This window comes from Haemaphysalis longicornis, unplaced genomic scaffold (genome assembly GCF_048455015.1).
Source record: "Haemaphysalis longicornis isolate Haplotype H1 unplaced genomic scaffold, Haemaphysalis longicornis Haplotype H1 scaffold_249, whole genome shotgun sequence".
Classification (NCBI taxonomy): Eukaryota; Metazoa; Arthropoda; class Arachnida; order Ixodida; family Ixodidae; genus Haemaphysalis; species Haemaphysalis longicornis.
This window is the reverse complement of record NW_027526313.1, coordinates 69909-83539: the sequence shown is the minus strand read 5'-3', so window position 1 is coordinate 83539 and position 13631 is coordinate 69909. Positions and strand designations below refer to the sequence as shown.

The 13631-nt window shown below is 47.1% G+C and overlaps 1 pseudogene; it reads right to left on the bottom strand.

The window, feature by feature from the left end:
• Positions 1-12578, bottom strand: part of LOC144172623 (uncharacterized) — a 59926-nt pseudogene extending 47348 nt beyond the window's left edge.
• Between the last annotated feature and the right edge of the window lie 1053 nt (positions 12579-13631).

Sequence of the window (13631 nt, the reverse complement as noted above, 5' to 3'; positions counted from 1 at the left end):
GCAACAGGAATCCACACAGGCTAACCGTGTATTTCTTTAGAAAATTCCTGAGACGTTAACAAGGCTATCGTTTTCCTTTGCTTTCGCTGGTCTGTACAACAACAATAGACCCTACCGCGATCCCGGAGAGTGAATCTAATCAATTTATCATGTGCCCTTTTGTGATAACTAGTTGCAGAAACTGTTGTGGCGAGTCATGTGAGGCGAGTCCTTTTAACAAATATTTGGATGTCATTGGCATTTGGAAGCGCAAAGGGAGAAAGGGTGTGTATAGTGGAAGGCCGGGAGTATTCGCAGACTTTAAGGAACAAAATAGATGTTGCTAACTACAAACCTGACGTCTATTTACAATTACTTGCCAGATCAACCAGCAAGTATCCTACCTAATGATTATGCAATTACTTTAAGTTGGGGCGCAGTGATAAAATTCTCCCCTATTAGGCAACACCGAAGGCGACAAGCGTGAAAAGCTAGTAAAATGGGCTTTACAACACAAGAGGATCGGAAGGTAGCTCAAACCATGGTAATTATGACGCTTATAGAACGTAGTCATAGAGGCAAACGAGTGAAACATTTTGTGCAGGAACAATGACAGATAATTTATTACCATCACGGCAAAAACGTTGTTCGCGTCAATTACAAGTGAGGCGGAACGCCTTAAAGCTGCTCCAAGGCGAGAACCTTCGCCGTCGCGACCGCGGCCGCCTGCGGCGACACTAGTCAAGGTATGTCTTCCGCATAATGTTTCCGCACAGATTGCTGCTATAACCGGGCACACCACTATTATAAAGCTCGTAACGCACCAGTAAAGATTGTTCATGTTCGTTCCCCGAAGTCCCGTGTCGATCAGCAACACAATCACCCCGACTCCGCTTAATTTGGCAGGTGGCTCGCAGGGCGATGGTGTTGAAGTTCCCGCAGATTGTACCGAATCGACGATGTCGAGGCGTTTGTAGTTGATGAAGGAAAACGCAGAGTTCATATACAACTATTTACAGGAGGATAACTGGGTACATGAGTAATAAAAACGGAAAAACCTGAAACAGCAGTTAGATGCTAGCTCTAATGATAAGGCTTGCAAACAATTTTATTTCTCGTACTCAACTACAGGACTTCGCACAGAACCCCCATCTCGGATGGAGTTTGAGCGTCAGCAAGGTGTTGAAGTTGTGGAGGTGAGTGTATGCTTTGTCTAGCCCTCACAGTAGTTAATGCTTCAGAAAAAAATAATAACTGCCAAAGCAAAAAAAAGGTGAAAAAAAACTTAATAGTAACAGCACTTTGTTTTATGATGGTGATTGATTTTAAAAATGGCTTGGTTCATATCACTGGAATATAACACTTTGTGGAACTGCTTTGCATTAAGCTTGCTCATGCATTGATCTTTGCATGGATTAATAACATGGGTATTTTTATGGAGTGTTTTCCAAGCCGCAATTGCTTGGTCACCTTTTGTGCCTTACTGCAACAATGTCCAACTATTTCAGATGGGTCTGCTCATCCACCCAGACCAGCCTTGGCTGTGCGGAAGCCCAGACGGAATATTTTGCTTGGCCGGGGAAATGTACCTCCTGGAGATTAAGTGCCCCAAAAAGTGCGAAAACGATGGTATGGTCGGCAGCTCGGGGAAGAGCGTCCTTGACTACATTCAGGGGACTCGCAGTGATCCAAGTCTGAAAAGGCTGAAGAGGACCCATAGCTACTACACTCAAGTCCAAATTTTAATGTACTTGCGAAATGTAAACAAATGCTTTTTTTTCGTCTACTCAGAGAAAGAAAACTTAACTGTTCATGTCGACAAGGATGACTCGTTTCAGCAGGAGGCAATACCAAGCCTTGAAAAGTTTTACTTCAGCTCGCTTCTGCCTGCTGCAGCAAACTAAAACGTTTTCTGAGTACTGCATCTGCTGAACAGGTAATGAAATAAAGTTTCTATTTTGTACTCTTGTTGTCTGGTGGAAAATAACGGCCTTATGGATGCTTAGTTTTCAATGGTATCAAACAAAAGGCAACAAAGACTTAATCAGCAAGTAACATAATGAGCAGTTGCACTAGCAATTGGCAAAGGATACGAAGACATGATTTTCACAGCTTCAAATTGTACAGTAATGGAGGGGTCAACACCTTGAAAACACACAACAAGGGTTTGTAACAAGTGCAAAGTACAATATGACCATATGAGCACAAACTAATTGTCCACCAAACACATAGGACAGCGTCATCCACTTGTAGCTTCGTTAAAATGCCACATGACTGATAACACGTCAGTAGTGCAACGTGCACAAGTTCCTGGGGGCACTGTGGCTTCACGCCTTAATGCATGCGTGTGACAGGGAAATCACTAGTGACTCTTTACAAAGCTAAAACATTATTTAATTTTGCATTCCTCTATTCCACGCAAAGAATACCCATGCAGAAAACACCCTAATAACATACATACAATAGTCAACTGTTTTTTCAGTATCCGAAAATTTGGACTTGCTGGATATTCCGGACTTTCCCGAGGAACCGGCAGTTGCCCTATAGGAGTAATGGCTCATGGAATTTTTGAACTGCTCTTTTATTCGGACTATTTTTCGTTCCTCTCCAGGTCCGAAAAATCAATCGGCTGCTATAATTACAAACACATACAATACAAAAACAAACAGAGAAACTTGATCACACCATTGCTTGCAATGTACAAAAGGCAATATTCAAATGCATGAACACAAATGGACAGGAAAAAATGTGTGCTAGTATTTAGCTTCACAATAATCCAATTATGCGCCCAAGTTAAGCCTGAGCTATGAGGTGCGTCTCAGTGCAGGGCTCCAGAAACATTTGACCAGGTGGGGACCTAATGTGTACCAACACCTCAACACACAGGTGTTACACTATGAAGCTGCAACCCTCCATCCAGCCCAGCAGACTTGGGCTCTCTAACCCATGATTGATTGTAGGGTTTAACGCACCGACACAATGCAGGTGATGAGGCGTGCCGTAGTAGAGGGGCTCTGGGTTAACTTTGACCCCCTGAGGATCTTTAACATGCGCCAAAATCTCGTACACACGGGCGTTTATGCTTTTCGCCTCTATCAGAAAAGCGACCGCTGCAGCCGGGAATCGAACCCGCATCCTCGTGCTCAGCAGCACAACGCCTTAGCCACTGAGCCACCGTGGCGGGTCTCTCTAACCCTTGCGAGTTCTTCGGCAGGAAACCGAGAGTAGGGCAAGTGAAGCGTACATGACTCACGATGTGGACGCGGCAGATGCCTGTGGTTGCTCTTTTCGTCTAATTATTGGGGGCTGGAGATTTGCTAGCACACAGCAGACATGAGAAACATCAACCATGCACGGGATGAGCTCAGTTGGCCCTTTGTTATTCAAGATGTTATAAATTTTAATTCTCTGGATCATTCTTTCAACGTGTATCCTCACTTGAGCTATATTGTACGTGTCTCTAACCTCCTCTGGTGTAAACTGAGAGCCATGTAAAAAAGGGGGCATGACAAGAACGGCATTCTGGTTCCCTAAAACTGTTTGAATGCCTGGGAATATTTGTCGGCCAGAATGGTATCTCCGGTTTGCACAAGGTCTAGACAACCAGAATCTACAGTGACGTGGGCATCTGACAGCCGGCCACCATAAGCTTTAGAGCAGAAACAAATCACACCTCCCGGGTGTTATGCCCACCAAAAACCTCAACGTGTATGCCCCTTTGTAATGCGAATACAGCACTCTCTCTTGCTGCACAGTTGCTGGCTGCTCAGTCCGTACTTCTGTGCAATCAATGATCATCGTGCATCCTCGGTAATGCCCCCGAAAACTGCCCGGCATTGTAGCCTCAATCACACTCAATGGGGGGCGAAAAATCCACTTTGCTGTTGCAACAGCAATTGTCCTTAAAACGCTCTTAAAATGGCGTGACGCTGATGTCTCGCTTACACAAAACAGGACGGCCAGTGAAGAATAGGTGATTCCAAGCTTCAGTTTCATCAAAAATAAGAGAAGCTTGTTCTCAAGTGTCACATCGCATTTCCTCTCCGTTGAAAGGGGCAACATGCTCAGTAGCAACGCAAACACTGTAGTGCTGATATTGCACAAGTCTTGCAGTGCATTGGCCGACTTAGCAACGCTGTCAAAGCCAGAGAAGTAGCTAGTTCGGTGGTCGGGGCCACAGTGCCTGCTACTGACCTCTGGCTGGTGCTGGACACTGCTGTCATGCGAGTCGACATGGGTCACGATGCGCCCATGTCATTAATGCGGCACAAGAAAACGGAGAATGTCATGTCTGACAGCTGAGCGTCTTCTGTTTGTGTTCCCTGCATAAAATTCAAAAACAAAGAAAGAAATGCTAAATGCAGTACAAAGCTTGTTTTAGTCTATCATAGTGCGCAAGATGATGCAAAGTACGTAAACTTTTCTACTAGCAAATGAAATGCACACTTTTTTGTAGTAAGTGTCACACACAAGAAAAAAAATGAAACAATATACATAGAGGAATACTGTTGACTTTCTGCTTGTGCTACGTAATAATCCACTGCTTGAAATAGGATTGTACAAAAGCACCACATTTTCCCGTACAATTTGAGGCATGTCACTCAAAAGCTTACCGTCGAGGTTGCTGCAACATGAAGCTCAGCAGCAACAGCAGAAAGCAGCTGTAGTCCATAGTTGTCTTCGCACGACTGGTCAGGGTCGGTTGAAACATAAACCGTGGCAAAGCAGCTGGTGCCGCTGGCTTCTGCTGCTTCAGATGTGTTGGCCGAAGCAGCTCCAGGGAGAGCAGCTAATGCAGTGGCAACAGATCACTCGGCAGCAGTAGCAGAAGCTGCAGGCGATGACAGGGAATGGCGCTGTTTCCACCTGCACATTTAACAATATGTAATGGTACTGGTTCTTATAAATATACCAGACTTTTGTGGTTGGTACATTCGCAAGCATATATTTATTTCTTAGGCAGGAACCAACTGCTTCATTCTGGGAAAAATAGTTTCAAACATTTAAGCAAAAAAGCCTGGCACACCAAAAAGAAAGGTTACCTTTTATATCTAGCCACTTGAGCAGTGGGCGAAGTGGATCGCTTCTTGTAGAATTTGGGGAATATGGTGGGTAAATACCCTGGGTGGTTATGAATCGTGCCTTTTCTCCATTCACAAAATGCAGAGCACACCCTCGAGTCCCGACTCGGGTACCAGGTCGATGAATCCTCCGAGCTGTAACAGCAAAATAGGAGCAGTAACGTTAACGGGCAGTAGTATGAAGCTGTGTCATTAAAATACGTTATTAAAAACAAATGCAACACGCACACAATTACTTGTGCAGGCTTTACTACCTCATGCACTTTATACATTGTTTTCCTTGCTTGAACGCTGCTACATGTTTTCGCCGTGTTTAATAATGCACCGCACATTGTTCACTAATAATGCACTTCTGAGCGACCGGCATGAATTGACAGCGAAGAGGTACGCGGATAAAAAAACGCGAGCGACAGCGCCGGCCTGCGCACGCCAACAATGGCTCACAACGACCGCGCACCTTTTCTAAGCACGTCTATGAGTGGTTAACGCCGCAGGTATGAGAAAACGGAGTTAAGAAAATGGTAAAGTATAATATCCGTGAATTTGATCACAAGTTACTGAACTACAGACCACCAAATATGCTACGATGTTGACGTGACCGCTTCGTAGCATATCCAGACTGAGGCTCAATGAGAAATAATGTCCGTAGTCGCTTTCGGAACATGTTGCGATTTCCCGAACAAGCAAAGTTCACTTACTTCACTCGCCGCACATCAACAATCCACTTCTGTCTCCGTACTTTCTCCCAAGGCTACGACGGGAAACAGTAGAGCTTCACGCTTGGCGTGCCCTCCCGACTGTGGCATTCTTTGACGCATCAATATCTGCGCCCAGTTTTTTGCCTTGTGACTGTGGGTTCCCCGCATGATTGCGGTGACGCCATCGAGCCGTAAACTGCAGTAACGTCACCGGAAAATACAAAGCCGAGATCAAACTGCCAAATCGCCCACGCTACGCAGCAGCAGCGAACGCGGGCATACGCGAGCGAACGCCTTGGACCTTATACATTCAGCCGCCAGGTGGCGCGACCTGCTCGTCAAACTGCATTGCAGGGAGCCTAGTCGTCGTCCATTTAAAAATGATGTAGGCCAGTGAGTGTGCTTTGAAAGTTTTTGACGTAGGAATTTAGGTAAATATGCCTTCATAAAGAGTTAATTCTATTAAAATGATAATTGCATTCGAATTTGTGTTAAACAGCACGCAGAAAAAGTAAACCAGGCTGAGTGGATATGACGTTTTGCTGTTGAGCCCAAGGAGGCAGGTTCGATTGCGGCGGCCGCTTTTCTGATGGAGGCGAAAAGCGAAAACGCCCGTGTGTACGAGATTTCGGAGCACGCACATTGAAGATCCCCAGGTGGTCAAAATGAATTCGGAGCCCTCCACCACGGCGCGCCTCATCGCCTGCGTAATGTCGGTGGTTAAACACCCACAATCAGTCAAATCATCAAACAAAAACCATTTCAAACTTGGTGCAAAGCGTGGTGGTATGTCCTTCAGTGTTTACATAGAAATAAATCATCCAAATTAGCTATGGTTCAAGCCTTGCTGGAGTTAATGCAAGCTTCGCCAATTTTTATTTTTTTTTATTCGCAGACTGAAAGTGGGGGTGCGGGTTGTATGTATGGGCAGGTTATACGCGCGAAAATAAATAAGTACACCACCTCAACACCACTGACTATCAGCACTGGAAGAAGTGCAGGTCGCGCTGACTCCCGCCCTCCCCCCTTCCCCCCAAAGAAAAAAAACGGCTCTTTACGCACACCTGCTGGTCGTACAGACCTCCACACGCCCTTTAAACAGCCGTACCGAATTTGCCATTGTAGAAACCAGTTTCAGACCGGCTTTCAACGCCAATTTCGGGTACACGGCTGCGGTTCAACGAAATCCATGCGACGAAAAGCCGCCGTGCACGAGAGTTCCTATCTCGAGATGGCACTGTACCAAAAGGCCGGTGTGACGAGTTGGCTTATGACTTGTTTTCCGGGGACGAGCGGGCTTGTGACGAGTGGGCTCGTTCCCGTGTCGCTACAGCCACTTGCACAGAAGATTACGTGTGTGGCTTTTAACACTTTTGGTCACTTCCAAACAGACGGCACAAACTCTTTCATGGCTTTAGTTGACAGAATGGCGACATGCGACGGACAAAAATCCCGAAGGCTACCCGGCTTCTCGCCGTATGGCCCGGGCATGCGCATTAATCGGATGCATGTATGCCACAAACTGGGTTCCTTCCCCGTACGGCGGCTGCTGTCAACATGCGCAGCTGTGAGCAGCTGCTGCGAACAGAAAAAAAAAGCTGCGTCTCTGAATACACTGATTTGATTGTTTGTAGGGTGCGATACTTATGTAGTGAAGGCGGGGAACCTCTTCCCCTTTTACACTCTGTTCGTAGGGTTTAACGCGCCGACGGAAGGCTCCGGAATAATTTCGACCACCTGGGGGTCTTCAACTTGCGTCGAAATCTCGTACACATGGGCATTTTTGCTTTTCGCCCCATCAGAAAAGCGGTCGCCATGGCCGGGAATAGGACCCATGACCTCGTGCTCAGCAGCGCAACGGCTTAGCCACTGAGCCATCGCGGCGGGTGACAGTAGACTCTCACTTCCTGCCTAAGTTTTCAAACAAGCATATAGTCCCGCACAGAACCTGCGCTTCTTTTTTCTATCTTTCGTGTAAGGAAAAATCTATAGAAGTAGCTCAAAAGCGTTTTGGTAACCACAAAGGTTTGCTAGGCCGGAAATGTTCGTGAAAAAATAGGAAGCGACTAGTGCAAGAGTAGAGCGCATGTGGGAGAAACCTGATGGGGGTGACGGAGGCGTAGGGGCAAACATTTTGGTGTTTAGGCAAGACGCGACCTCATGCCGGATCTTCCTTCAGCAGTCTCACCAGTAACCTCCACTGGTGTGTTGTTCACTTTATAGATGGCTTGTCGCTGACGATATTGAATACACTATTGAAGTACTTGGCCAACTGATAGCCTCACAAGGAAATTGTACGGAAGTAATTCTTCGTAATGCTCTCGTAATAATTCATTTTGGAGACAGATTGATCACCTCGGCTGCGTAAAACTGGCGGCGCTCAAAATCGCGAAGAAAGCGTTCAAATGCGCTAGATTCGCTACTTTGAAAAAAAAGCTGTGTACATACATTGCCTGTGTGAGAATATGTTTGTGGTAACGACATGGACAAGATATTAAAGCGATAATTGAAAGCATGCTATGACGTTGTAGGGAAACAGCGCGTAACGTTCCTTTAAATCTCCATGTTATAACACGCATACGCGTTTCATCACACCCATGGAATACAATATTTCCAAATTCAGGACGCGCCCAGCACGTGATTTCGTACTATTAAAGGGACCCTGCAACACTCTTCGTGCAGTGCAAGTAAATCTGCGCGACGTTTAGATTACGCTTCCACGAACACCCGAGCAAAATGTTACACGTGCACGTGAAGCGGTAAGCGAGCAAATCGCCGCGAAAGACGCGGAAAAACCAACCGCTCTCTCTACATTTCTTCTTATTATGCATCCCTGGCATGGCCTCTGCGACGTCAATCGGGCCATGGCTGTCCTGACTGGCCTATTGGCTGTCGCTGGTCAACTTCACGGCTAAATTCTGGCATTTCTTGTGACGATCAGCAGTCGTCGGCGGTGTGTATGAACGTCTTCTATGTCTGAACCTGTCCGCATGCTTTTGGTATTTCTTTTGTTTTGAGTGCGCGCTGAGTTTGAGTGACGAACTTAATATTCCACTTTCAACGAGCCCACGCGACAACAAACGTTTATTGCCCCAAAAACGCCCTACCAGCCTGAGCGCTTGCTTGCGAGCAGGCCACCATGCCTGCTTTTTTGTGGCACCAGACCGGAAATAGATCCGTCCACGTTGCGGGGAAAAGGACGAAACTCCCCGGCCTGCGACATATCGAACGCCGCCGAACAGAACGCCGCGCGCCGCCTCCCTCTCCGGGAGAGAGCGCGCAGCTTTCGTCGCGTTGTCCGTGGTTGAGTTGAGAGGGAAGATTTTCGCGATTTTTCATCGCGCGTAGTTTCGGTGATAGTGAACGAATTTTCACCATTCTTGTGGGAGGATATTGCTGGGGTAATAGACTTTACCCCAAAATACATTCCGAGTCGTGGACGGTAAGTGTTGCAGGATCCCTTTAAGGTATTCACAATCGTCGTATGCATAGCTTGGATTCAATAACCTGCGTACAACCTCGTAATGCTCGTATTATCCTCTGTGCATGTCAGGAGAGTTCTTATGCCCTGGGTGCCAGAAATATAGGGCTTCGCAACTGCCGTGGTTCCCACAACTTTTCATGAATAACTCACATCGTTTCAGAGCATTGGCATTTCATATAAATATACATTAGAGCGTAAAACCTAAGCATAGCCTGTAGCTATCGCAAAATACATATTTCGAATCCTCGAAGGGTTCTTTTTTTTTTGTCCAGGTACTGAAATCTGTAGGCAATATAACTGAAATGAAGCGTCAAGGATGTTCCACACACCAATGACGAAAGATCGTGTTTTCGGCGAAAAAGCTGGGTCATAAGACATCGTGGCACAGGGAAGTATGTATTCATGCATAGCAGGGCTAAGGGGTATGTTGTTATTATGACGCAAATTTATAATATTTATTAATACAGCAAAGGTCTCAAATGAAAGGCTGATGTGAATCAGTAGCGCCACGTGTATCACGGGCACTTAGCTGTATGCTAGGAGCATATGCATGTGCTTGGTAGGCTGGAAAAAAGAAAAAAATGACTTGTCTACATGCTCATTCCCTGTTTTTGCTTTTATTCATGGGTATTACGCCTAAAGTAACCTAAGTGGCACGGTGCTTCCAAACACCACACAAATTATAGTTAGATCAATTGCAACAGCTGCCGTTTTTTTTCGTTTATTTTAAAAGAATGCCCTGACGTCGCCATTGTGGCGTTAACTTAATACTCTCGTGTGATGTAAATGTAGCATTTAGGTATACCTTTTTGTTTAAGCCAGCTTCGGCGTGAAAAAAATGTTTGAAGTTGAATTTAGCATCCCACACACTAACATTTCAGTTAAAGCAAGTCTCATGTCAGCAGACCTACCAGTTTTATCAGAGCTTATAAACTGAAGGAGAGATTTTTCTGCCTCTAATGGCCTTCATTAGTTGACTCACAGAAAGGGAGATTCGCCGTAGAGGTTACTGCCACCACCAGGCCCTCGCGAAGCTACATACCATGCTACTGCATGCCATAGAGTCCCCGCGGACAAGCGGCTCGTTCTCCCGCACCATTGTATTTCCCGTCCACCGCGACCCCTTCTTCCAGAGGTCGTCACGTATACATACACGCAATTCTCTGTCCGGAGATCTTTTCTACATGGGTGGCCGCTGAGAAAACGAGTATTCCGCGTCCAGATGCTTGTCGTTTGTCTTCGGACCTTTGTTGGCCAAACAGAAAAGAAGTAATTCGTGGCCAGACTGTGGCCGTTCGTGTTACGCCTTCCGCTGGCCAAATGGGAAACGATTAATGCGTGGCCAGACGCTCTTTGTTCGTCATCAGACATATGGTGGCCATAAAGAAAGCGTGTACTCCGTGGGCAGATGCTTGCCGTTCATCTGGGGATTTAAACTGGCCAAACAGACAACGCGGCCCCCGTGGCCAGTCGCTTACAGTTCGTCTTCCGGCCTTAGCTGGCCAAAAAGGAAACAAGTAATCTGTGATCGGACGCGTGCTGTTCGTCGCCGAACGTGTGGTGACCAATAAAAAAACATGTTCTCTGTGGCCAGATATTTGCCTTTGGTGTAAAGACCTCGGCTGGCCGAACAGACAACAAGTATTCCGTGACCAAATGCATGCCAAAGAACATAAGTTCTCTGGCAGTCCAAACTTTGCCAATGGCCAAACAGGCCAAGCATCGGCAAAAATAACCCAAAGGCTGGCCACGTTTTCTGTGCTGCCTGGGCTATGCGCACGCGCGCCAATGTTCTCCTTGACGGCGAGGAATGATGACATTCCTTCGAGAATGTTCAGCTGTCGTTCAGCTCACTTGCGGTGCACAGAAAGTTTAGTTCGGTGCAAGGATCGAGCAACCAAGCCATCACGCACCACACAAACACCGCACAACGCACCACCTGTAGAAAAAAGGACGAGTGAACGGGAACGTTCACGGGAACCGTGGCGTTGTTAGGGCTGGGGGGCGATTCTATGCTACTCTCCTCTTGCGATATTTTGGAAACAGTGCAGAGCATTCGCGTATTTCCAGCCCCCTTTGCAGATGACCCGGACAATGTGGCGACGATAAAGCTACGAAGCTCTGTTTTAGACATCGGTTTGGCGCGATCGCTGATTGCGTCCCGTTTCTCTATATCCACTGTATCTGCCTCCTCCCACGGTCTTCCTCTCTCCTTCACAACCTGCTCGTGAGCTCTCATCCTTTATTTCGCAGTGTGCACGCATGCGGTTTGGTGTTATCCATCAGACTCCTCGTGTTCGCACTCACCTTCAAGGCTACCTAACCCATACGATATCACCGTATCGTGCCTACCCTTTTCAAATGCTCTGAGCTGCTTCCCATCAGTATTATCCTGGACTCGGCCTCGTCTACGCGTCATCCCGTTCCTGGTTTTCTCGACTCCTTCTCTCTCCTACCTCTTCTCTGCTCTCACTCTATTCCCACCAATCTCAGCCTCATGAACGGGAGCCTCAATAGTTAACTCACCCCTCACTATCGCCTACGAATTGTGAAAGGGATTTAGGAAGCTGCTCGTCCCAAAACTTTCCTGCACGACACCTGGCTCTACCTCCCGTCCACACGCTGTAATTGGGATTCTACCCAGGCGAGCGGAATCTGCGTGTTCTAGGTCAGTTTCTAGGGCTAAGGCAATTTACCCCTCATTTCAGCCGACACCCTGGAGTCAACGCTCCAAATGTTCGCGTCCGTTTCCACGCGTTCGGCTCCGGCAGATATGTTAGCGTCGTGCAGGAAGACAAGGCTCTTTACTTTGTCATTGCGAAATTCCGCTTCAAAACATTGGCCGGCCCCATTCATCTTGGCTGTCGCTATAGAACTGGCTCGGTCTATTCCCGATAGGTTTTTCCCGCCGGTGTCCGAACCTAAGGTGCGTTGTCGTTTGCGCTCCAGCTCCAACTCAAACCTTCGCAACCGCTCTACAGATTCGAACTTCAGTTTTTGCGTGCGCTCCTTTGATTCCCGCGCCTCTCTTCTCTCCTACTCCGCCGCTTCGCGCACACATTTCTCCGCTTTGCGCGCTTCTTTTCTCTCCCGCTCCTAGGCTTCGACATTCAGTTTTTGAAACTCTAACTCCATTCGTCTAAGAATTATTGTTTGAGATTCCGCTTGCGCCACCCCTCCTACCGCCGTTCCTCTTTGAGGTTGCGCGTCATGTGTCTGACCATTTCCGTCTCTATCCGCCACGTTCGTCAGCATGCTCCGTCTGACTACCATGCACCCTAGTACTCAGCCTACACGTCACCAGGGAGCGCGAGACATCCCACTCACCTGCCCCATCAGTGGTTGGCTTCCGCGTGGTTGACTTCGTGCCGCCAATTTCCTTGGGCTGGTTTGGCCCAAATGCACCATTATGCGCGTTGCTCCATTGGTGCCTATGACGGCGTGCTTGCGTCCGCTTTCTGCCCTTGGCTGCGGCCAGGTGACTTCTTCTGGCAAATCCTGTCTGCTGCGCCAGTAAAGATTGTTGGTGTTCATTTTCCCGAAGTCCGGTGTCGATCAGGAACCCAATCACTCGGTGCTCCGGTTGATTTGGTAGGAGGCTCGGAGGGCGATGGTGTTGAAGTTCTCGGAGATGGTGCCCGAATTGACGATGTCGAGGCCTTTGTAGTTGATGAAGGGAAACGAACAGTTCATATAAAACTATTTACAGCAGGATAACGGGTTACACGAGTAACAAAAGCGGAAAAACCTTAGACTGCAGTTAGACGCTAGCTCTTAGTGCGAACAAGTCACTGGAGGTTTTCAACTCCGTCTAACTTTGCCATGCTCGGAGCGTACAGTACCCAAGCGATAATGTCGGCCCGGCATCACTTCCCTGTGCACACTCGCTAAAGAGGCCCCCGCGGAACGTGGGAAGGAGACACTGCATGGCGAAATCGATGATGATAGTTGGGTTTTATTGGCGCAAGGCCGACTATGGGCAAAGAGCGCCAAAGATGCATGGCGAAATCAGGGCCGTGTTCATTGTTGGCAGTTCCCCAATTTTTTGGCTATTTTTCAAAGATAGATTCCGCGCCGAATTTCACAAGTTTTATAGCATTTTTTCACTCAAGGCGTTGCTCTTTTTCGGCGTTATTCGCGTTAGTTTGAATTTAGTGATTCAGGTACCCACCCACAAATATGATTTGGCATTTCAAATTGTGTGTAAAAATTATCGTTCTTTCTTGGCAACATCGGCAACTATTCAAAAAGATCAGCCTAGTACAATTCGTGTCTTTTCAAAAATAAAGAGCACTGGTATCAACTACGAGTTATTTCATAGATTTAAAACAGCGGCGATAAAAACTGTAATTTCTTCTGGATTAGATTTGTTATTTAGCTTTTCCTTGT